Source organism: Lontra canadensis, unplaced genomic scaffold (genome assembly GCF_010015895.1).
Source record: "Lontra canadensis isolate GAN:19392208 unplaced genomic scaffold, GSC_riverotter_1.0 scaffold38, whole genome shotgun sequence".
NCBI lineage: Eukaryota > Metazoa > Chordata > Mammalia > Carnivora > Mustelidae > Lontra > Lontra canadensis.
The window spans coordinates 15,009,052-15,034,838 of NW_022631032.1; positions in this window are offsets into that span (position 1 = coordinate 15,009,052).

A 25,787-nucleotide genomic window follows, 5' to 3' on the forward strand; every position below is an offset into this window, starting at 1 on the left:
AGCCTGATCACATTCGTTCCCCCATTTTTTTTAATTCTTTTTTCAATCAACTTCTTATCTTATCAATTCCTTCATTAGAATCTTTTTAAATTTTCATCTTTGCAGTCATATTCCATCCCTCCATCATGTTTACCCTTATTTTTGTATATATAGAAGTTTTTCTTTCTTTAAAATTTTGGAAGGCATTTCCTTCTAATATGCCAAAACATACCCCAAATCAAGCACCGTCTAATATATATCTATAGCGATATCGATATCAATATAGATCACTACAGATATCGCTATAGATAGAGATATAAATTTTTTTTCTCCTTTCTTCTCCCCCCAGTTTCAGGTCTCTTCCGATTTGGTTAGTGTGTATTTCCAAGGTTGTTGCTACTCTTTTAGTATTTTGTTCTCTCATTCATCTATTCTTATCTGGATAAAATGACAAGGAGGAAAAACTCACCTCAAAAAAAAAGAACAAGAGGCAGTACAGACGGCTAGGGACCTAACCAATAAGAACATTAGTGAGATGTCAAAACTAGAGTTCAGAATGACGATTATAAAGGTGCTAGCTGGGCTCAAAAAAAGCATTGAAGATACTAGAGAATCCCTTTCTGGAGAAATAAAGAACTAAAATCTAACCAAGTTGAAATCAAATAAAGGTTTTAATGAGGTGCAATAAAAAATGGAGACTCTTACTGCTAGGATAAATGAGATAGAAGAGAGAATTAGTGATATAGAAGACCAAATGATGGAGAATAAAGAAGCTGAAAAAAGAGATAAACAACTACTGGACCATGAGGGGAGAATATGAGAGATAAGTGATACCATAAGATGAAAGAGTATTAGAATAATTGGGATCCCAGAAGAAGAAGGGGTGGGGGGGGCGGGCAGAAGGTATATTACAGCATATTGTAGCACAGAATTTTCCTAACTTGGCAAAGGGAAAAGTCATCAAAGTCCAGGAGGCGCAGAGAACCCCCCTCAAAATCAATAAAAATGGGTCAACATCCCATCATCTAATAGTAAAACTTACAAGTCTCAGTGACAAAGAGAAAATCCTGAAAGCAGATCAGACAAGAGGTCTGTAACATACAATGGTAGAAATATTAGATTGGCAGCAAACCTATCCACAGAGGTCTGGCAGGCCAAAAAGGACTGGCATGACATATTCAGAGCACTACATGAGAAAAATTTACAGCCAAGAATACTATATCTAGCTAGGCTGTCATTGAAAATAGAAGGAGAGATAAAAAGCTTCCAGGGCAAACAAAAACTAAAAGAATTTGTGAACACCAAACCAGCCCTATAGGAAATATTGAAAACAGTCCTCTAAGCAAAGAGAGAGCCTAAAAGTAACAGATCAGAAAGGAAAAGAGACAATATACAGTAACAGTCACCTTACAGGCAATACAATGTCATTAAATTCATATCCTTCAATAGTTACCCTGAACGTAAATGGGCTAAACGCCCCAATCAAAAGACACAGGGTATCAGAATGGATTAAAAAAAAAAAAACCAAGACCCATTGATATACTGACTGCAAGATGTTCATTTTACATCAAAGACAACTCCATATTGGAAGTGAGGGGCTGGAAAACAATTTATCATGCTAATGGACGTCAAAAGAAAGCTGGGGTGACAAACCTTATATCAGGTAAATTAGATTTTAAACCAAAGACTACAATAAGAGATGAGGAAGGACACTACATCATATTTAAAGGATCTGTCCAATTTTAAGTATCTATGCCCCTAACAGGGGAGCAGCCAGTTATAAAAACCAATTAATAACAAAACCAAAGAAGCACATCAACAATAATACAATAATAGTAGGGAACTTTAACACTCCCCCCACTGAAATGGACAGATCATCTAAGCAAAAGATCAAGAAGGAAATAAAGGCTTTAAATGACACACTGGACCAGATGGACATCACAGATAAATTCAGAACATTCCACCCCAAAACAACAGAACACACATCCTTCTCTAGTGCGCATGGAACACTCTCCAGAAAAGATCAAATCTTGGGTCACAAATCAGGTCTCAGCTGGTACCAAAAGACTGGGATCATTCCCTGCATATTTTCAGACCACGATGCTTTGAAACTAGAACTCAACCAGAAGACGAAAGTTGGAAAGAACTCAAATACATGGAGGCTAAAGCGCATCCTACTTAAGAATGAATGCTTCAACCAGAAAATTAAAGAAGAATTGAAAAAATTCATGGAAACAAATGAAAATGAAAAAACAACTCTTCAAAATCTTTGGGATTCAGCAAAGGCAGTCCTGAGAGAAAGTATGTAGTGATACAAGCCTTTCTCAAGAAACAAGAAAATTCTCAAGTGCACAGCCTAACCCTATACCAAAAGGAGCTGGAGAAAGAACAGCAAAGAAAGCCTAAACTCAGCAGGAGAAGAGAAATAATAAAGATCAGAGCAGAAATCAATGAAACAGAAACCAAAAGAACAGTAGAACAGATCAGCAAAAGTAGGAGCTGGTTCTCTGAAAGATTTAATAAGATCGATAAACCCCTGGCCAGACATATCAAAAAAGAGAAAGGACCCAAATTAATAAAATCATGAATGAAAGAGGAGAGATCACAACCAAAACCAAAGAAATACAAACAATTATAAGAACATATTATGAGCAACTATACACCAGCAAATTTGACAATCAGAAGAAATGGATGCATTCCTAGAGATATATAAACTACCAAAACTGAACCAGAAAGAAATAGAAAACCTGAACAGACCCATAACCAGTAAGGAGAGTGAAGCAGTCATTAAAAATCTCCCAACAAACCAGAGTCCAGGGCCAGATGGCTTCCCAGGGGAATTCTACCAAACATTTAAAGAAGAATTAATACCTATTCTCATGAAAGTGTTACAAAAAACTGAAATGGAGGAAAACTAGCAAACTCATTTTATGAGGTCAGCATTACCTTGATCCCAAAGCCAGACAAAGACCCCATCAAAAAAGAGAATTACAGACCAATATCCCTGATAAACATGGATATAAAAATTCTCACCAAAATACTAGTCAATAGGATCCAACAGTACATTAAAAGGATTATTCACCACAACCAAGTGGGATTTATTCCTGGGCTGCAAGGTTGGTTCAACATCTGCAAATCAACCAATGTGATACAATACATTAATAAAAGAAAGAAGAACCATCTGATACTCTCAGTAGATGTTGAAAAAGCATTTGACAAAGTACAGCATCCTTTTTTTTTAAGTTTTTTTTTTATTTATTTGACAGACAGAGATCACAAGTAGGCAGAGAGGCAGGCAGAGAGAGAGGAGAAAGCAGGCTCCCTGATAAGCAGAGAGCTTGACGTGGAGCTCAATCCCAGGACCCTGGGATCACGACCTGAGCTGAAGGCAGAGGCTTTAACCCACCGAGCCACCCAGACACCCCAGTATAGCATCCTTTCTTGATCAAAACTCTTCACAGTGTAGGGATAGACAATACATACCTAAATATCATAATAGCCATCTATGAAAAACACACAGCAAATGTCATTCTCAATGGGGAAAACCTGAGAGCTTTTCCCCTAAGGTAAGGAACATGGCAGGGCTGTCCACTATCACCACTGCTATTCAACATAGTACTAGAAGTCCTAGCTTCAGCAATCAGACAACAAAAAGAAGTAAAAGACATCCTAATTGGCAAAGAAGTCAAACCCTCACTCTTTGCAGACGATATATGTGGAAAACCCAAAAGACTCCACTCCAATACCTCTAGAACTCATACAGGAATTCAGTAAAGTGTCTGGATATAAAATTAATGTACAGAAATCAGTTGCATTTCTATACACCAACAGCAAAGCAGGAGAAAGAGAAGTAAGGAATCGATCCCATTTACAATTGCACCCAAAACCATAAGATACCTAGGAATAAACCTAACAAAAGAGGCAAAGAATCTATATTCAGAAAACTATAAAGTACTCGTGAAAGAAATTGAAAAGACACAAAGAAAAGGAAAAACGTTCCATGCTCATGGATTGGAAGAACAAATATTGTGAAAATGTCTATGCTATCTAAAGCAATCTACAAATTTAAGGCATTCCCTATCAAAACACCATCAACTTTTTTCAAAGAAGTGGAACAAATAATCCTAAAATTTATATGGAACCAGAAAAGACCCCAAATAGCCAGAGGAATGTTGAAAAAGAAAACCAAAACTGGCAGCATCACAATTTTAAACTTCAAGCTCTATTACAAAGCTGTACTCATCAAGACAGTATGGTACTGGCACAAAAACAGACACATAGATCAATGGAACAGAAGAGAGAGCCCAGAAATGGACCCTCAACTCTACGGTCAACTAATCTTCAACAAAGCAGGAAAGAATGTCCAGTGGAAAAAAGACAGCCTCTTCAACAAATGGTGTTGGGAAAATTGGACAGCCACATGCAAAAGGATGAAAGTGGACCATTTCCTTACATCACACAGAAAAATAGACTCAAAATGGATGAAAGACCTCAAAGTGAGAGAGGAATCCAATCAAAATCCTTGTGGAGAACACAGGCAGCAATCTCTTCAACCTCAGCTGCAGCAACTTCCTCCTAGAAACATCGTCAAAGGCAAGGGAAGCAAGGGCAAAAGTGAACTATTGGGACTTCATCAAAATAAAAAGCTTTTGCACAACAAAGGAAACAGTCAACAAAACCAAAATATGAGGAACAGAATGGGAGAAGATATTTGTAAATGACATATCAGATAGAGGGCTCCTTTCCAAAATCTAAAAGAACTTATCAAACTCAACACCCAAGGAACAAATAATCCAGTCAAAAAATGGGTAGAAGACATGAACAGACATTTCTGCAAAGAAGTCATATAAATGGACAACACACACATGAAAAAGTGCTCAACGTCACTCAGCACCAGGGAAAATACAAATCAAAACCACAGTGAGATACCACCTCACACCAGTCAGAATGACTAAAATTAACCACTCAGGAAACAAGAGATCATGGCGAGGATGCAGAGAAAGGGGAACCCTCCTACACTTTTGGTGGGAACACAAGCTGGTACAGCCACTCTGAAAAACAGTATGGAAAACAGATGTTCCTCAAAAAGTTGAAAATAGAGCTACCCTATGACCCAGCAATTGCACTACTGAGTATTTACCCTAAAGATACAAATGTAGTATCTGAAGGGGCACGTGCACCCAAATATTTATAGCAGCAATGTCCACAATAGCCAAACTATGGAAAGAGTCTAGATGTCCTTCAACAGATGAATGGATAAAGGAAGATTTGGGGTATATATACACACACACACACATATATACACAATGGAATATTATGCAGCCATCAAAAAGCCAAAATCTTGCCATTTGCAATGATGTGGATGGAACTAGTAGGTATTATGTTACGTGAAATAAGTCAATCAGATAAAGACAACTGTCATATGATCTCTCTGATACGAGGAATTTGTGAGGCAGGGCAGGGGGTCATGGTGTGTAGAGAGGAAAAAAAATGAAACAAGATGGGACTGGGGAGGGAGACAAACCATAAGAGACTCTTAATCTCAGGAAACAAACTGAGGGTTGCTAGGGATCGGGGGGGAGGGTTGGGTGGCTGGGTTATGGACATTCATGAGGGTCTGTGCTATGGTGAGTGCTGTGAATTGTGTAAGAGTGAAGATTCACAGACCTCTACCCCTGAAGCAAATAATACTTTATATGTTAAATAAATAAATACATACATAAATAACAATAAATAAAATGGTTAATGCTGACCAAGAAAGAAAGAAAGAATCAAATTCCATTACAGGCAAAACAAACATACTTCAGTAGAAATCAGAACAATGACTGTTTCTGAAGAGTGTGATCTTCTCGAAAGGGTCACATGGGATCTTCTGGGCACGCTGGAAATGTTCTACATCTTGATTTAAGTATGGATTACACAGGTGTATACATTTGTCAAAATTGGTTAAACTGTATACTTAAGATTTGTGTCTTTTGCTTTATTTAAATATACCTCAATAAAATATTTTGTAGAAAACTGAGATAAACTGGGGATCTGTAAATATCAGTACAAGTTAGGGAATTCAGATCTTTAACTACACATTTAAGCAAGTGTTAGTATAAGCACTGGAAGAGATGAAGTTTCTTCTTTAAATTGTAGAGAACTTATATTTGAATATGAAGCTGTAGACAACACTGAAAGAATGACAGTTCTAGGAGAAATAAGACTTTGTACTTTTATTTGGCTTACTTAGCATTTTCCTACATCTTTTGAGTCTTATGGCAACTCTCTGAGGAAGGTAGCATGAATGCCACCCTCCCCCTTGTGCAGATGAGGAAATTGAGGTGCAGAATGGTTGAGGGTTCCACCCAAAGCCACACAGCCCATCGGTGGCAGAGCTAGGACCAGAACCCTTATTTTCCAAAGGAAGTTCAGCACTCATTTTACCTCTATTCCTTTAGAAAAAGGAAAGTTAACAATAGCCAGAGAAACATAAGGTTAGATTCCAGAACTTGAATGCTATTTAGTGAATTAAAAATCCAAAGTGTTCAATAAACATCCTTAAGAGGCTCTAGAGACCTCCTGTATTTAGGTCTCAATAACACTTTGTTCACTGAAAAAGCATGGCTGAATCACACCAACAACACTCTGGGTTAGTTTGAGTTTCTCTGTTACTCAGCACCAAGCTTCACTAATAATTTTAAGGATACATGTAATTAAGAGCACAGGCAAAGCCAGGAGAGGTCCAGGACATGTAGAGTGGTTCCCCAGATCCTTTTGTCCTGCACCAGACACATACTCTCTGGCCCAAAGCAATGATAGGGTCTCCGGAGAGATTTGTGGGTTACCTCACACAGCAAGGAGACTTTTCGTTATGAATCATCTCCATTTTATGTCCAGATCATTATGTAACTCACATGAAATCCACCAGGTAGCCATGCCAATCTATAAACTCTAAATTAGTTTTCCATAAACAATCCTAATCCAGAGTCATTCCTGATAAAACCATTCCATACATGGTTACTCTCTTCCTAGTCAGTCTCATTAGTTTATTTACTAGGAAGTCAATTATCAGCATGTTTATAAGGAAATTACAGTAGATCACTTGCTTGCTTTATCTCCCAGGAGTATCCTCCTCCTAACAGGAGAAAAATGAATGACAGGCCAGCTGCTTAATTTCTTCTCCGTCCCTTCCCCTGCCCAAGACTACCCCATGGACCAGAGTCCAACCCTTATACACCATACTTCTCTGCATCTCTAACTACTAAGAGGCTTTTCATGAGGGGACTGGAAGGCATGGAGCTAGTGAGGCATCTCTGAGTAGAGCCACCCCAAGGACCAGGTAATTGGGTCATGATGCTGGGAATGATTTAGGAGATAGTGTGAGGGAAGAACAAGTGCCACCTAAACAAAGAAATTAAATATTAGTGTCCATTTACTTACTACATACTACAAACTTAGAAGGGAGTATTACCTTGCTTTTACTGATGTAGAGCTGAGGCTCAGAGAGGTTAAATAACTAGCCCAAGGTTGCACAACAAGTAGGGGATAAAATCAAGATTTAAACACAAAATAGCTGGAGACCCAATTTCAACCTCAAACTGCTCCTCACCCCCTTCTTTACCGTGTTTATGATGCTAGAGCTTATATCTGCAGACACATCTTGGTTTTTCCAGCTGTTCACTACTAGATTCTGCCAGTAGGGGTGTTAGAGGAAGACTGCAAGGCTGATGGAGGGAGAAAGGATATGCTCTTTCCTATCTGCTTCTTGTTCCTCTAAGTGACACCCCAGAAAAGCCTTTTTACCTCATCATTAGCAGCATCTTTCTATAGTAGCAGCTGAAGCCAGTTTTTAGTTTCTCTGATAATTGTAAAGCCTCAGAAACACTTGAACCAGCCAGCCTGGGCCTCCCCCTCAAAGTTGTGGGCTCCAGACCCCAAGACCATCTTCTGAGTTTCCAAGTTTTAATAATTCTAACCTCATCCATCTGTCCCCCAAACCTAGGGCTGGTAGCTGCATCCTATAATTGCTACCTGATACCTCCATGTTTCTTTTTACTTTATCAATTATGTAGTTAACAATTCTCTTCTTTAAGATTTTATTTGTTTATTTGAGAGAGAGCGGGGAAGGGGCAGGGGAAGAAGGGGAAGGGGCAGAGACAGGAGGAGAAGCAGACTCCCTGCTGAGCAGGGAGCCCATCACAGGGCTTGATCCTAGGACCCTGAGATCACAACCTGAGCCGAAAGCAGAGGCCTAACCAACTAAGCCACCCAGGCAACCCTGTAGTGAACAATTCTTTAAATTAAATTCCCTCAGTTCAAATAAGTGGTATGATGTCTGTCTTCTACCATCCATTTTTGCTCTCCACTCCCCACTCATGTCCTCCATTTGTCTCCATATGGCAAAATGGGTGAGAATGTCCCTTCCCCTTACACACCTCCTGCTTATGTTAGCTTTAATTCTGGGGGGATGTAGGGGTTCTAGGAAGGAAACTGAAGTTTATGTAACTAGTATCCTCTATACATTTCTGGTCAAGCCTAAGCCACTGAGTATTCCTAATTTGATATATATTATTTTTATCATCTTTATTGAAGTATAATTTATGGAAAATGAACTGCATCCCTTCAAAAGGTACAATCTGATGCATTCTGGGACATGTATGCACCTGGAAACCATTGAGACCTTTTTTAGTCCATCCCTCCCTCTACTCAGACAACCAATCAATCAATTTACTTCTGTTGCTATAGATTAGTCTGCATTTTCTAGGAGTTTATATCAATGGAATTATATGGTATATAGTCCTTTGCATCTAACTTCTTTCACTCAATGTAATGATTTTGAGATTCATCCACGTTGTAGTATTTCTCAATTATTCTGTTCTTTTTATTGCTAAGTAAAGTCCATTGTATAGATGTGCCACAGTTTGTTCATCCATTCAAATGTTGATTCACATTTGATTAATTTCTAGTTTGGAGTTATTATGACTAAGGCCACTATGAATATTTATGTATAAGTCTTTGTGTAGTAAATACCTGGAAGGGAAGATATTATTTTTAAATTTAGGTATAACATACATAAAGTGCACAAATCACAAATGTACAGATTGACAATTTCTTATACTTATGTGGACCTGTATAACACCATCCAGATTAAAACTGAGAACATTTTCAATACACAGAAGGTGCCCATTCCCAGTCAGCAGAGTCCTGCAGAGATAATTACTATTCTGACTTCTGTCTCTATTGATTAGTTTTGCTTGTTTGGTAATATCATATAATATAGGGAATTATAAAGTATGTATGCATCCTTTTGTGTCTGGCTTCTCTTTCTCAACAACTGTCTATGAGATTCATTCATGCTATTGGTCAGGGTTGGAGTCCATTCATTTTATTGCAGTGCCATGCTATACTGCATAAATATACCATATTTACTTATCCATTCCCTTGTTGATGGGTATAGGAGCTATTCCCAGGTTTCTTCCCTTATAGCTACTGTGGACATTTTTGTACATGACTTTGACAAACATATAATCTCATTTTTCTTGACTCACTAATGAGACTGTTGGGTCACAGGGTAGCCTTATGTTTCACTTTTCAAAGTGGTTGTATCTATTTGCATATCTACCACCAATGTATGACAATTCCAATTACTTCATATCCTCATTAGTCCTTGGTATTGACGGTCTTTTTAATTTAGTCATTTGGGGAGATGTGTGATCACATTTCAGTTTTAATTTATATTTCCCTGCTGAAAAATTATGTTGAGAACTTTTCATACACTTAGAGGTCATTTGAATATACTCTGGCAAAAAGTCTGTTCAAGCTTTTTTTCCATTTTTAAGGACATTGGCTTTCTATTATTGATTTGTAGGAGTTTTTTACATGTGCTACATATAAATCCTTTGAAATATCTTCTCCTAGTCTGTGACTTGAATTTTCACTTTTCAGTGTTTCTGATGACTAGAATTTCTTATTTTAATTAAGACTAATTTATCAACCTTAGCTTTTACGATAACTGCTATTCATATCCTCTTTACAAAATCTTTGCCTATTCCAAGATCATTTAACATTCATGTAAGATAATTTACCTATGTGAAACTTTAGGGGTTCGAGGGCCAAGGTTCACATATTGTATGATTAATTTTAGATCCTATGCCCTACAAGATGACACTGACATTCCTACATGGGAGAGTAGGGAGGGGGAGTCTCACAAAACAAGGAGCAAGGAAAGCAGTCTGAGGCAAGAGGATAGAGAAGGAGCTCAAGAGAGAAGAAAAGGTGTGAAGAGAGTTGGGGACAAGTGAAATGATACAATGGAAAGAAATAGAGAGGAAAAGAGAAAGACGGTGAGGAAGACAAGGGATGCCTCCCCAGCCTGAGCAAGATGTGCTTTCAGGAATCTGAGGACTCTGGCCAGGAAGGAAGTAGCCAACTGGACAGATCAAAAGGCCCTCCTCCAGTCCTCCCAAGCCTACCTTCCCTCTCTGTGCTCAGGCCAGGAAGCACTTACCCTTGAAAAGCATTTAAAAAAGTTTTTAAAACACTGGATGATTTTGTTATAAGGGATTTTTACTTCCCAAAGACATACTAAGACATCACTACAACATGTGCATACAGACACATCTAGGTTATGACCAATATCCAGAAATAAACCCTGACAAAATGTGTAGTATTTATAAATGTGGGCTTTAGAGCCACATGAACCTTGGTGCCCACTCCTGTTCTCAGGAAGTTAATAAGCTTCTCCGAAGCTCAGTTTCTTCATCTACTAAATAAGTATTCAATAATTTATTTCTTCATTCATTCATCCGATTATTTACTGAATATATAGGCCAAGGACTGTCTTAACCACAGAGAATTTATATATAAAATGAAAAAAATATTTGCCCTCATGAAGCTTTCCTTCTAACAGGGGAAACAGACAATAAACAAGATGAAATTGTATAATGTATAACATGTTATGTAGTGATAAGTAGGGAGCAATGGAAAACAATAGCATTCTCGGCATATTTTGAAGGTAGAAGCAATATAATTTACTTCTGGACCCAATGTGCAGTATAAGAAATAATTAAGGAATATAAGGAGAAGTGAAGAAGGACACTAGGATTTGTTGCCTGAGCAACTGGTGAAGAATGGAGTTAACCATTACCCTGATAGGGAAAATTGCAAGAGATATGGATGAGCTCACTTTGAGGTATATTACATTTTAGATGCTATTAGACATCCAAGATATCTCAAGTTGGTAGTTGGATATACAAGTTCAGGGAAGAGATACAGATTGGAAAGACACACTTGGAAGTCATCAATGAATTAATAGTTTTCAGAGCCATAAAACTGGATGAGACCATCCAAAGAGTGATTATAAATAAAGAATATGTAAAATGTGTTCCATTCATAGAGTTGTTGGTAATGTGTGTGTGTGTGTGTGTGTGTGTGTGTGTGTGTGTAAGGTTTAACTGGATTAATACTAAGAGTTTTATTTATTGAGTTCTTCATATGTGGCAGATAATAATGCTAAGATCTCTAGATCTCTTAACTCATTTAATTTTTTAGAAAACAGATAGTGTTTTCTCTACTTCTAAGATTTTGATACTGAGAAAGGTTATATTTGCCTAATATCATAGAATTAGTAAGTGATAAAAGTAGGATTTGAACCCAGAACTCATGTTCTTGACCTACCTATATACTCCATCTCACATAATCAAATTTAAGAATTTAATGCCTGTTGGTCATTCCGATACATGATAAGTACTTAATTAAATGCATCTCCCCAACACTACATAACAGCTTGTGCCTTGGACAATAACTTGTTTGACCATGGCTTTGAGATCCCCGGTTTCAAATGTGCATGTTAATAATCATTACAACTCTTCTACCCAACTAATAAGAGCTATTATGAGGACCAAATGAGGCAATGTGTAAAGAAGCGGATCACAGATGGCTCTATACCTGTTAGAGAGCATTATCACTATCATTCAAAAGGAGCCCGAGTTTCGTGAGCATGATAGAATCAGATCAATGAGTTCTGCTTATGAAATGCGTACTTCAACTGCACAGGAGTACTGTACCTTAGAGAAATGCCATTCTTTGTATGAGGTGTTTGACCTTGACTTGGGACTAATATTTCAACAACTGACTGCCCATAAACTGGAACATAAACTGAAATACTTATGTGCAGAAACAAAAATAGAACATTCCCACACTGGCAAGAATTAAGTCAAGGTTTTGGATTCTTTTTTCTTAGATATATTATTGGATTTTCTCAATGTTCAATTGTCTTTGTAAGTTTATGGATTAACATGAAAGCATATTAGTTGGGTGAGAAATATTTGCTTCCCGCATTAGGAAATGTTTAGGAAATATTAGGAAATGTCTCTGTACACATTCCCATACCTGGAGGAAATTTGACCCAGTATCCAAAATGCCCAGTCTGTGCTTTCTAAGGAGTAAATAAAGAGGTAGATAAGGTGCGGGATTTGAAGTCAGAAGACCCCTGGTCGTGGGTATTAAGGAGGGCATGTACTGCATGGAGCACTGGGTGTTAAACAATGAATCTTGGAACACTGCCTCCAAAACTAATGATGTATTTTATGGTGACTAACATAACACAATAAAAAAATGGAAAAAAAAAGACGAGCATTAACTTCTCACACATTGGCAAAACCTTTACATGGTAAGTTTTCAAGTGCTCAGACTAAAACTGTTTTCTTCTCTTCACAGTATCTGCCCCTAGATAGGGCAGGGTATAAGACCCAAGAAGGAAACCACTTTGGTCTTGGGTTACTTCACTGACCAACAATCAGCAGAGTTTTTTCAGAAACTTCAGAAACTTTTCAGTCAAAACAATACAATATGTTGGGGTGCCTGGGTGGCTCAGTGGGTTAAGCCTCTGCCTTCAGCTCAGGTCATGATCTCAGGGTACCGGGATCAAGTCCTGCATAGGGCTCTCTGCTCAGCAGGGAGCTGAGCTTTCCCCTCTCTCTCTGCCTGCTGCTCTGCCTACTTGTGATTTCTCTCTCTGTCAAAAAAAAAACAAATAAAAACAAATAAAATAAAAAATCTTAAAAAAAAACAAATACAATATGGAAAACACAGAGCTGGATGGAAAATCAACAAAAATCCACTGACCCCTGATTATACAATAATCTCTATACCCTATACACAAAGGAGATTTAAAAAATAAATAAAAGTGTGGTGTTTGTTCTCTAGCAGCCACAATATATCAAAACCACACATAGATGAAAAGCAATTTTAAATAATTATAAACAAAATTTGAACAAAAATAAATAATACGAAATGATTGTAATGATAATTACATGTAATTATAAAATATGTAATGATTTTTAGTATGTAATGATAAAATACATATTAAAATGATAAAAATCATACATGATAAAAATATGTAATGATTTTTAGTATGTTAAGGGAACTCAAAATGAGGAAAAAGTATTATGGAAAGAATCATCATGGAAGAAATCATGGAGATGATCGGAAGTAGATGTATCCATTTGAACCATTTTATTTCCTACCAGAGAATTTATTAGTTTCTGCAACTACAAACACTGGATGATTTATTCCATTGTTATAGGACTCAGTTTCCTCATACAGCAAAAAGAAAACAATGCTCTTCATTTCTTATATAATTCACAGAGTGATAGTTGGAAACCATTGAGAAGTATCTCATTTTTTATTGTATGTATATTTGAGATAAAATGCAGATAAATTATATGTCAAGGAAACTTACATCTATGATAATTAAAAGTTGACACAGTAAGCCAACTTATCTCTGCAGCCTAAACTTAAAGTAGATAAAAATAAAAATCTTATGACAAGGTAGATTCACACAGAATTGTGAATGAAGCTTATAGGTTTTTAAACATTTCAGTCAGCATTTTTAATGACCAGGAGTGGGATGCTGAGAAATAAATCTGTAAAGTGCTTCTAGCAAGTGAATAAGTGTTGGGTTTGCGGGGTTTTTTTTTTTGTTTTGTTTTTTTCTTTTTTTAGAATTAAGTTTTTGAAAAATTGGGTCAAAATTAATTAACTCTACTGCTTCCAGGAGCATCTGAACCATTTATTTTCCCTGTGTTAATTGGAGAACAAAGATTTCTTCAGTCAATTCATAAATGAAAGATGTACAAGGAATTCTTCTACCTAATTCAGGTCCTAAGAACAGGCCCAGGAAATCTTTGTCAAATAAATGAATCAATATATCAATCAATCATTAAAAATAGACATTTATATGCTGAAGATGATCCTGCTCTTTTGCAAAAGGATGATCTGTAATTATTACTATATTTGTCAAGTATTTTTCTGTTCTAAAATTGAAGTGACCAGGGGCATCTGGGTGGCTCAGTGGGTTAAGCCTCTGCTTTCGGCTCAGGTCATGATCCCAGGGTCCTGGGATTGAGGCCCACATCGGGCTCTCTGTTCAGCAGGGAGCCTGCTTCCCACTCTCTCTCTCTCTGCCTGCCTCTGCCTACTTGACACCTCTCTCTCTCTGTCAAATAAATAAATAAAATCTTTTTAAAAATAAAATAAAATTGAAGTGACCAGATTCTAAACATTCATTTTGAGGTAGTTATTGGGGGCCAAGTTGTCAAACAGAACTTGTGGATGTAAGCAAGCTTAAGACCTATCAGTATTCTTAGTTCTATCCATAAGCTGAGAACTACAGAAATTTCTGACAAGAAACAGGAAATTTACCTGAGGTAGTAAGTTGCTCCAGGTAAAACAGAATGAGACAAGAAGTCTGTGCTGGAGGCAGCTAAGAGGCAACCAGTAACTGAAAGGTCCCTTGGAATAGGGGTCATCACTAAAGTCCCCTCAAACAGGTTCCCACCCAAAGGTGAATAGATAAATAGAATCAGACCTAACAGCCTGCTGGTGAATATAGTTCATACAGGCTAGGCTGGACAGAATGGAAAGAAATGGACAACAGGTGAGTCACCTCCACCTGTAGCTCAAGCAGAGGAAAGAGATACTACTACACTACTGGGCTGAGGTGCAAGGCCATTCTGTGTGGGGAGGAGGGGTAAGGCCTGTTGCTACAGGAGTCACAGGGGCCTGTGCAACTTCAAAGAGGCCAGTGCCAGAGAATGCAATTCCAGGGTCTAAATTCAAGGCAGGGTCCTACTAAAGTTTATTAGGGGAGTTAAAATGTGCCCCCAAGAGGCCAGACACTGTTATAGCCCCATTGGGGAAGCCTTGGATAGATACTAACACCAAAAGCTTACTTGAGACCTCCTTTGAGCACCCTCAAATAAACTTCAAACTCATCATACACAAAACCTCATGATCATTTCCCTCCCTAATTCATTTTATATAGCATACCTATCCCTACAGACTCCTAGCTCAGGGCCTCCCTCACCCCCACCCTCCACATCCAAGTCCTCTTAAACCTGGCCATTTCTCTCCATATTCTCTATGATATAGTTCAAGCCACTCTCATTTTTTGCGTGGATTTAGAAGTAGCCTCCTAAAGGCTATCCCCTGAACCATGTTTGTCCCCTATAATCCATTCTCTACCTGTAGCCAGAATGGGCATCTTTTCTTTTCTTTTTTTTTTTAATTTTTTTAAACTTTTTAAAAAATATTTTATTTATTTATTTGACAGAAAGAGAGATCACAAGTAAGCAGAAAGGCAGGCAGAGAGAGAGGGGGAAGCAGGCTCCCCGCTGAGCAGAGAGCCCGATGTGGGGCTCAATTCCAGGAACCTGGGATCATGACCTGAGCCGAAGGCAGAGGCCTTAACCCACTGAGCCACCCAGGTGCCCCACAGAATGCGCATCTTTCCAAAATGCAAATCTGATCATGTCATACCACTAGTCAGAACTCTTTATCTTTTTTTTTTTTTTTTGAGAGAGAGAGAGAAAGTAAGTAAGAGAGAAAGCACGAGAGAGGTGAGGGGGTGAGGGTCAGAGGGAGAAGCAGATTTCCCGCTGAGCAAGAAGCCCTATGTGGGACTCAATATTGGGACTCCCAGATCATGACCTGAGCAGAAGGCTGTTGCTTAACCAACTGAGCCACCATGCACCCTAGTCAAAACCCTTTAAAAGCTTCACTGCTTTGGGGATAAAGAGAGACACTTTTTTTTTTTTTTAAGATTTTATTTATTTATTTGAGAGAGAGAGCCCTCAAGCAAGGGAAGGGGCAGGAGAAGAGGGAGGACAAGCAGACTCCCTGCTGAGTGGGGAGCCCAACGGGGGACTTGATCTTAAGACCCTAAGATCATGACCTGAGCTGAAGTCAGATGCTTAATGAACTGAACCACCCAGGCACCCCAGGACACCCTTTAATGCAGTCTAAAAAGCCCAGAATGCTCTAGTCCTGCCCACTTTTCCAGCAATCTGGCCATCGCTTTCTTCTTTCAAGTCCTTTGCATTCATTAAATTCCATTTTACCAAAGGGTCTTTTCATCTTGGAATTCCATCTCATTCTTTCAGACTTTAGCTCAAATGGCTTCTTCCCAGGAAAGCTTTCCTGACTTCCCTGTCCAGGTTAAGGCTCCTTACCTGGGTTCTTGTTTACTAGGAATCCCTCTCATGTAACTTTCCATACCTACAATTTTACATTTTACACACAATTTGTTTTATTACTACTAGTATTCTCCCCAGGCTCTAAATTTCCAGAGTACAAGGTAAGTGACTGGTTTTTTCATAACACTGTATCTTGAGCTCCCAGAAAATAGCAAAGAGGTAAAGCATTGCTGTAGATCAAATGAATGAATGGCACATAAATGGAAGTGAAAAAGAACCAAAGACCATCTGAGCGAACATCTTCCTGCTTCTGGTGTCCTTTATGTGTGATCAAGAATAATCCTAAAACTAAGCGTATTTTGTTACAAATTGCTCCCCTAGCCCAAAACTCCTTGGTGAGTGAAGATTTGACTGTAGCAGGGTGAGGTCCTTGGTTATAATTCCATCAAGAAATAAGGCTTTGGGCACTGTCAAGCCAACATATTTAAGTCTTGTTGATAAAATAAAGAATTTGTTTTACCTGTAATGTATGTGTAATTTTAATATCAGGTCATATTTGAGATGTGTAGAGAAATTGTGAAACCTAGGACAATGGAAAAATATTTTCATAAAAACAATTATCAAGGTTCTGGTTCAAGATGTTGATAGACCAAAATCTTGAACTCACCTCTTCCTATTGACACACCAAATCTACAGCTATATACAGAAAAATTTCCTCCCAAAAAACCTCTAAAAACTGGTGAACAATGTGAACTTCACATTGGGTAAATGAGATGAAAACCACATTAAAACAGGCAGAAGCTGAGACACAATCTCACCATAAACCCTACCTCTGGTGTGGCCACCCACAACCCAAAGGGAACTCAAAACCTGAGGAATGAAGGGTTTGTACCTCACACAGGGCACCCCAACTTTTAATATTGGCACCTGAAAGATGAACCTCCAAACATCTGAGTTGGAAGACCAACAGGGCTTTGGTTCCTTGAGACGCATAGGACTGTGATGAACTGAGAAATGTCTCTTACAGGGTCCACGTGCAGACTATCTTCCTGCCTGCCCTCTGCCTTGCTAAAGTTGACAGACATCATCTTTTTTTCCGCTTTCCCTCTGAGGTCATTTTTATGCTCCCTCTGGTGGGCTCCTGCATGCTTTTCTTCTGCCTTGTTAAAGCCAAGAGGCACCATATTTTTTTTTCTTTTTCTTTCCCTTTTTCTTTCTTTTTATTTTTTCTGATTTTTTTCTTGTCCTTTCTCCCCCTTTTTTTAGGCAGGTGCCATCTTTGTACTCTTTCTGTCATACTCCAAAGTGCCAGTATCTCCCAGAAGGGAGATTATATACAAAACTGGGTCCCTGTTTTTTACATCTGGTGACCCAGTTTTTGCAGCTGCCACTCAGGAGACATCCCTTGACTGTTTGGTTCTGGAGGCCAGAGGGCTTGCATTTCTGGGCCCCACAGAGATTATACTCATGGGTCCCACAGTACTATAACCAATGAGGAAGGAACTTGTAAACAGCTACCATCCCAGGGCACAGCAAGAGGCAACTCAGAAGCTCAATTTTTCCATGAAAGAAGCCAAGTAGCTCATCATAGCTGCAGCATGAGGGGTAGCTTCTAATTAAACACAAATCTAAGGGCTGACTCTAAACCTTTCCTGAGACTCTGAGGTCTCAGGTCACTTATAAAGCTAGTAGGAAGGTTAAAAGACTAAAGTAGTAAATTATGTAAACTATAGTTAACTATAACTATGATTACTTAAGGGATACACAAGATAAAAATACGTACAATGTGACATCAAAAACAGAAAACATTGGGAGAAGTAAAAATGTTGAGTTTTAGAAGGAATCAAATAAATTGTTATCAACCGAAGACAGACTGTCTAAATAAGTTGCTATAGGTGAGCCACTCAGTAACCACAAAGCAAAAACCTATAGTAAATATACAAAACCTAAAGAGAAAGGCATAAAAGCACATCACTAAAGAAAGTCACCAAACTATAAATTAAAAGGGTAAGAAAATAAGAAATGAACAGAGAGAAAATACAAAAATAGCCAGAAAATAACTAACAAAATGAAAGTAAACACATACCTACCAATAATTATTTTATTTATTTATTTATTTTTACTTAAATTCAATTTAGTTAACATATAGTGTACTACTAGTTTCAGGGGTAGAATTTAGTGATTTATCAGTTGCATATAACACCCAAAGCTTATTCCTTCAAGTGCCCATCACCCAATTAACCCATCCGCATACCCACTCCATCTATGTCATTGCAAATGGCAAGATTTCATTCTTTTTGATGGCTGAGTAATCCATTGTGCATATATACCACATTTTCCCTTATCTATTCATCTATTGATGGACATCTGAGCTTGTTCCATATTTTGGCTATTGTGGACATTGCTACTATGAACATAAGGGTGCAGGTGTCCCTTCGGATCACTATTTCGTATCCCTGGGATAAAAATCTAGTAGTGCAATTGCTAGGTCATAGGGTAGTTCTATTTTTAACCTTTTGAGAAACCTTCATACTGTTTCCCAGAGTGGCTTCACCAGTTTGCTTTCCCACCAACAGTTTAAGAGGGTTCTCCATTCTCAACTTCGCCAATATCTGTTATTTACTGACTTGTTAATTTTAGCCATTCTGACTGGTATGAAGTGTGATCTCATTGTGGATTTGATTTGTATTTCCCTGATACTGAGTGATGGTGATCATTTTTTCATGCGTCTGTTAGACTGTTCATGTGTCTGTTAGTCTGTTTTCATATGTCTTCTTTGAAGAAAGGTCTGTTCACATCTTCTTCCCATTTCTTGACTGGATTTTTTGGTTTTGGCGTGTTAAGGTTGATAAGTTCTTTATAGACTTTGGATATTAGCCCTTTATCTGATAAGACATTTTTGACTATCTTCTCCCATTCATAGGTTGCCTTTTAGTTTTGTTGATTTAGTTTAGTTTTGATTGTTTTATTTGCTGTGCAAAAGCTTTTTATCTTGAAGTCCCAATAGTTCATTTTTGTTTTTGTTTCCCTTGCCTCTGGAGACGTGGCCAGCAAGAAGTTACTGCGGCCAAGGTCAAAAAGGTTGCTGCCTGTGTTCTCCTCTAGGACTCTGATGAATTCCTGTCTCACATTTAGGTCTTTCAACCATTTTTTAATTTATTTTTGTGTATGGTGTAAGAAAGTGGTCCAGTTTCATTCTTCTGCATGTGGCTGTCCAGTTTTCCCAACACCAATTGTTGAAGAGTCTTTTTTTGTTTCATTGGCTATTCTTTCCTGCTTGCTGTAGATTAGTTGACCATACAGTTGAGGGTCCATTTCCAGGTTCTCTATTCTGTTCCATTGATCTATATGTCTGTTTTTGTGACAGTGGCATAATGATTTGGATGATTACAGCGTTGTAATATAGTTTGAAGTCCAGAATTGTGATGCCTCCAGCTTTGGTTTTCTTTTTCAACATTCCTTTGGCTACTTGGGGTCTTTTCCAGCTCCATACAAATTTTAGAATTGTTTGTTCTAGCTCTGTGAAAAATGCTGGTGATATTTTGATAGGGATTGCTCTGAATGTGTAGATTGCTTTGGGTAGCATAGACATTTTAATAAATTTGTTCTTCCAATCCATGGGCATGGAAATTTTTTCCATTTCTTTGTGTCCTCCTCAATTTCTTTCATAAGTGGTCTATAGTTTTCAGAGTACAGATCTTTTACCTCTTAGTTAGGTTTAGTTCTAGGCACCTTATGATTTTTGGTGCCATTTGGTGCTAACTATAAACAAGATCAATTTCGTGATTTCCCTTTCTGCTGTTTCACTGTTAGTGTATAGAAATGCAACAGACTTCTGTCCATTGCTTTTATATCCTGTGACTTTGCTGAATTCCTGTATCAACTCTGGCAATTTTTTGGTGGATTCTTTCAGGTTTTCTACAGAGTATCACGCGGTCTGCAAAGAGTGAGCATTTGACTTCTTCTTTGCCGATTTGAATGCCTTTTATTTCATTTTTTTTTTGTCTGATTGCTAAATCTAGGACTTCTAGCACTACACTGAACAACAATGATAAGAGTGAACATCCCTGTGATATTCCTCACCTTAAGGGGAAGGCTCTCGGTTTTTCCCCACTGAGGATATCAGCAGTGGGTCTTTCATATATGATCTTTATGATACTGAAGTATGTTCCTTCTATCTCTATGTTGTGGAGGGTTTTTATCAAGAAAGGCACTATTTTTTGTCAAATGCTTTTTCTGCATCTATTGAGATCATATGGTCTTATCCTTTATTAATGAGTGTGTGTCACATTCATTGATTTGCTGATGTTGAACCAGCCCTGCAGCCCAGGAATAAATCCCCCTTGGTTGTGGTGAATAATACTTTTAATGTACTGTTGGATCTGATTAGCTAGTATCTTGTTGAGAATTTTTGCATCCATGTTCATCAGAGATATTGGTCTCTAAGTCTCCTTTTTATTGGTGCCTTTGTCTGGTTTTGGGATCAAGGTAATGCTGGCCTCAAAGAATGAGTTTGGAAGTTTTCCTTCCATTTCTATGTTTTGGAACAGTTTCAGAAGAATAGGTATTAATTTCCTTAGGAAGACATTTGGTCCTAGACTCTTATTTGTTAGGAGATTTCTGATTATTTCAATTTCCTTCCTGGTTATGCATCTCTTCAGGCTTTCTATTTCTTCCTGCTTTAGTTTTGGTAGTTTATATGTTTCTAGGAATGGATCCATTTTTTCCTGATTGCCTAATTTGTTGGCTTATAATAGCTCATAATATTCTCATATAATTATTTGTATTTCTTCAGTGTTGATAGTGATCTCTCTTCTTTCATGATTTTACTTATTTCAGTCTTTTCTATTTTCTTTTTGGTAAGTCTGGCTTGGGGTTTATCAAACTTGTTAATTCTTTCAAAGAACAAGCTCCTAGTTTCATTGATCTGTTCTTTTTTTTTTTTCTGTTTCTATACCATTGGTTTCTGCTCTAATGTTTATTATTTTTTCTTTTCCTGCTAAATCTAGGCTTTATTTGCTATTCTATTTGCAGCTTTTTTAGGTATAAGGTTAGGTTGTGTATTTGAGATTTTTCTCGCTTCTTGAGGAGGGCCTGTATTGCTATATATTTCCCTCTTAGGAGCACTTTTGCTGCATCCCAGAGATTTTGAATGGTTGTGTTTTCATTTTCATTTGCTTGTATTTTTTTAATTCTTCTTTAATTTTCTGGTTGACCCATTCCTCCTTTAGTAGGATGATTTTTAACCTCCATGTATTTGTATTCCTTCCAAATTTTCTCTTGTGACTGAGTTCAAATTTTAAAGCATTGTGACCTGAAAATATGCATGATATAATCTCAGTCTTTTGGTACCAGCTGAAACCTGATTTGTAACCAAGTATGTGATCTATTATGGAGAATGTTCCTATTATGGAGAATGTGTCTCAAGAAGAATGTTTATGCTGTTGCTTTAGGATGAAATGCTCTAAATATATCTGTTGAAGTCCACCTGGTCCAATGTGTTATTCAAAGCCCCTATTTCCTTGTTGATCCTCTGCTTAGATGATCTGTCCATTCCAGTGAGTGAAGTATTAAAATCCCCTAATTAAGTTTGTTACTAATTGATTTATATATTTGGGTGCTCCCAAGTTAGGGGCATAAATATTTACAATTGTCTTCTTGTTGAATAGATCCCTTTATTATGATATACTGTCCTTTTTCATCTCTTATTACAGTCTTTGGTTTACAATCTAGTTTGTCTGATATAAAGATGGCTACTCTATCTTTCTTTTGATGTCCATTAGCATGATAAATGGTTTCCACCATTTAATCTGGAGGTGACTTTCGGTCTAAAATGAGTCTCTTGCAGACAGCACATGAATGGCCTTGCTTTTTTTTTTAATTTTTTATTTTTTATAAACATATAATATATTTTTAACCCCAGGGGTGGCCTTGCTTTTTTATCCAATCTGATACCTTGTGTCTTTTGACTGGGGCATTTAGCCCATTTATATTCAGGGCAACCATTGACAGATATGAATTTTGTGTCATTGTATTGTATTGTAAAGTCACTATTCCTGTAGACTATTTCTGTTACTTTCTACTCTTTGTTAATTTTGGTCTCTCTTTCCACCCAAAGGGTCCCCTTTAATATTTCTTGCAGGGCTGGTTTAGTGGTCACAAATTCTTTTGATTTCTGTTTGTCCTGGAAGCTCTTTATGTCTCCTTCCATTCTGAATGACAGCCTTGCTGGAAAGTATTCTTGGCTGCATATTTTTCTTATTTAGCACATTGAATATATCATGCCAGTCCTTTCTGGCCTGCCAGGTCTCTGGACAGGTCTGCTGCCAGCCTTGTGTCTATCCTTATAGGTTAAGGACTTCTTCTCCCCAGCTGCTTTCAGAATTTTCTTTTTATCTTTGTGATTTGCAAGTTTCACTATAATTGTCATGGTGTTGACCTATTTTTTGTTGATTTTGTGGGGAGTTCTCTGTGCCTACTGGACTTGAATTTCTGTTTCTTCCCCAGATTAGAGAAGTTCTCAGCTATAATTTGTTCAAATTTACCTTCTGCCCCTTTCTTCCTTGCTCTTCTTCTTCTGGGATCCCTATAATATGGATATTACTTTGTTTTATGGAACTGCTGAGTTCCCTAAGTCTATCTTCATGATCTAATAGTTTTCTTTCCCTCTTCTTTTCAGCTTCCTTTTTCCTAATTTTACCTTCTACCTCTTGATTCACTCTTCCGATTCATTCATCCTCCCTTTTATGGCCTCCACTTGAGACTGCAACTTGGTTAAAGCAATTTTAATTTCAGCCTGACTAGATTTTAGTTCTTTTATCTCCACAATAAGGGATTTCTCTAGTGTATTCTTTGCTTTTTTCAAGCCCAGATAATATCCTTATAAGCAATGTTTTAATTCTAGTTCAGACATCTTACTTCTATCTAAATTAAATTCCTGGCTCTGAGTATTACCTCCTATTCTTTCTTATGGGGTGAATTTCTCCTTCTTGTCATTTTGTCCAGAAAAGAAAAGAAAGAAAGAAAAAGAAAAAAGAACAAAAATAACAATAAAAACAATACAAAACAAATTAGATCCTGGATGTGTGCTGGTGTGTTTGTTAAAAGAAACTAGATCCCAAAATAAGAAAGAAAAAAGAAAGAAAGAATATATATATATATACATATATGTGTGTGTGTATTATATATATATATATATATATATATATATTTATAATACAATGAAAGGAAACATATATAGGATATATAAAATTACAATTAAAAAAGAGAAAAAGAATTGAAAAGGTAAGAAAATAACTGAAACAATAATAATTTAAAAACAAAGATTAGAAGTACAAAGGATACTATTTTCCCCTAGAGGTGAAGCTTTGCAGCCCTCTGTATCAGTAAACTTGGTGCCAGTGAGTTGCTTGTGCTAGTCCTCTGGGGAAGGGGTCTGTTGTGCTTATTCTCAGGAGGACTTGCCCCAGTGGAAAGGGAGCGCCACAGCACAGCACAGGGTTTGGTGTAAGCAGCACCAGACTCCACTAGGTGGAGCTGTTTTGCTCCCTGAGGGCTTTCAGCACTGATGGGTGGGATGAATATGGCAGAGCCCCACTCTCTAGTGCCAGGGCTGAAAATCCGTGCCCTCCACTCTTCAGTGAGTCCTCAAAGAAGAGCAATAAATCATTCTTGTCTCCCAATTTCCATCAGAATCTTCTCCCTTTTGCCAACCCATACCAGGAAAGTGGTCACAGGACCACACAGCAGTCAGAGTTTATTTCAACACAGAGCAGAAAGTCAGCACCTAGACTCAGTGTTCTCAGCCAGCCTCCACATTCCTATGCCTGGGAACAGGGCTGCACTTAGGTGTCATCAGTTCTTCTTGCAACCCAGGGGATCCTCAGATCACAGTGTCACACTTGGGATTCTGCCCCATTTTACCACCGGAGCACCTTTAAGCCAGGCATGATCCTAGTCTAACAGACTTCTAGAAGTTCTGATTTTGTGCTCCACTGCTTGTAATCCTTTGCAGAACCCTCATTAGCAGGCTCCTTCCCTGCCCACCATACCCACAGCTATATCACACCAGATTTGAGTCTCTGCACCTCTTACTTTCCAAAAGGTGGTCACTTTTCTACTTGTAGACTTATAGTATTTGTTTTCTCAGACCTCCGATTGATTTCTCAGGTGTTCAAAATGATTTGATAACTACCTAGTTGTATTCGAAGGACAAACTTAGGATCCCCCTACTCCTCTGCCATCTTAACACCTCTAATAATTATTTTAAATGTAAATGGACTTAAGTCTCTGAACAAAAGACAAAGTGGCTGAAAGGATTTTTTTTTAAAGACCAATAACATAATCAATCATAAAATAACATAATCATCAGGAAATTAGGTGACAGTCATGCCTCTGAATGACCATTGTCATCTTCCTTGTCTTTCTATTTCTTTCTGGAGTTTTATTTAAATTCTTAAACAGTCTCACATTTGGATATTTTGTCTTTTCTTGCTTAACAAGAAACTCCATTCAGGGGCAAAAATTGTAAAGTAGTTACCATGTAGTGGTCACATTATTTCAATATTTGTCATGGACCATCTTTCTCCCTGTAGAATATATGTGTCCTCATTCCACTCTGCTGCTCTATGCCAACAGGACCCTTTGATGCTGCTCTTGACACAGTCAAAATCAACCTTTTCTTTAAGTGTCACAAAGCATATTGCCAAAAAATAATTCTGCAGCATTGACTCTCTGACCTGAGTGAGACACATGTCAAGTTAATATCAAAGCTTGTTAGAATACAATCTGCATTTCTTCACTCTAATCATTAGTTAAGTGATCCTATTTCTGATTTTATAATTCTCTTTTGGGAGTTGTGGAGTGTACTTCAAAATCTCCTGAGCACTGCTGGAATATTTCTTTTGACCTAGGAAGGGGAAACTATAATAGATTCCCTGCTGAGTTAAATCCCCAGAAAAGAACTGTTTGGTCAATGCAGTTATTCAATAACATCTCTATTTCCATTTTCATTAAGAAAAATGTGACACAATGAAAACACCAAGCTTTACCTTTGCCCAGTGCTGGTACAGATGAATTATTTCTTAGCATTAGAGCAGAGAGGGGTATCTGGGGATCTGGCACCAGAAATGGAATTCTAGACAACCAGCACTCTGCCATGAGCCCTTGCAGCCTGCTAAGAAGCTCAACCCTCTACCTCCAGAGCCAAGCTTATTCACCTCTGAAGTGGACTCACAATAAAAAAGCCTGCACCAATTCATTTATATCAGCTGCATAGTCACTAGTCCAAGTTTTCAAAACACAAACAATAGACACTTAATTCAATAAACCGGGAAAAGTAACTGCCAG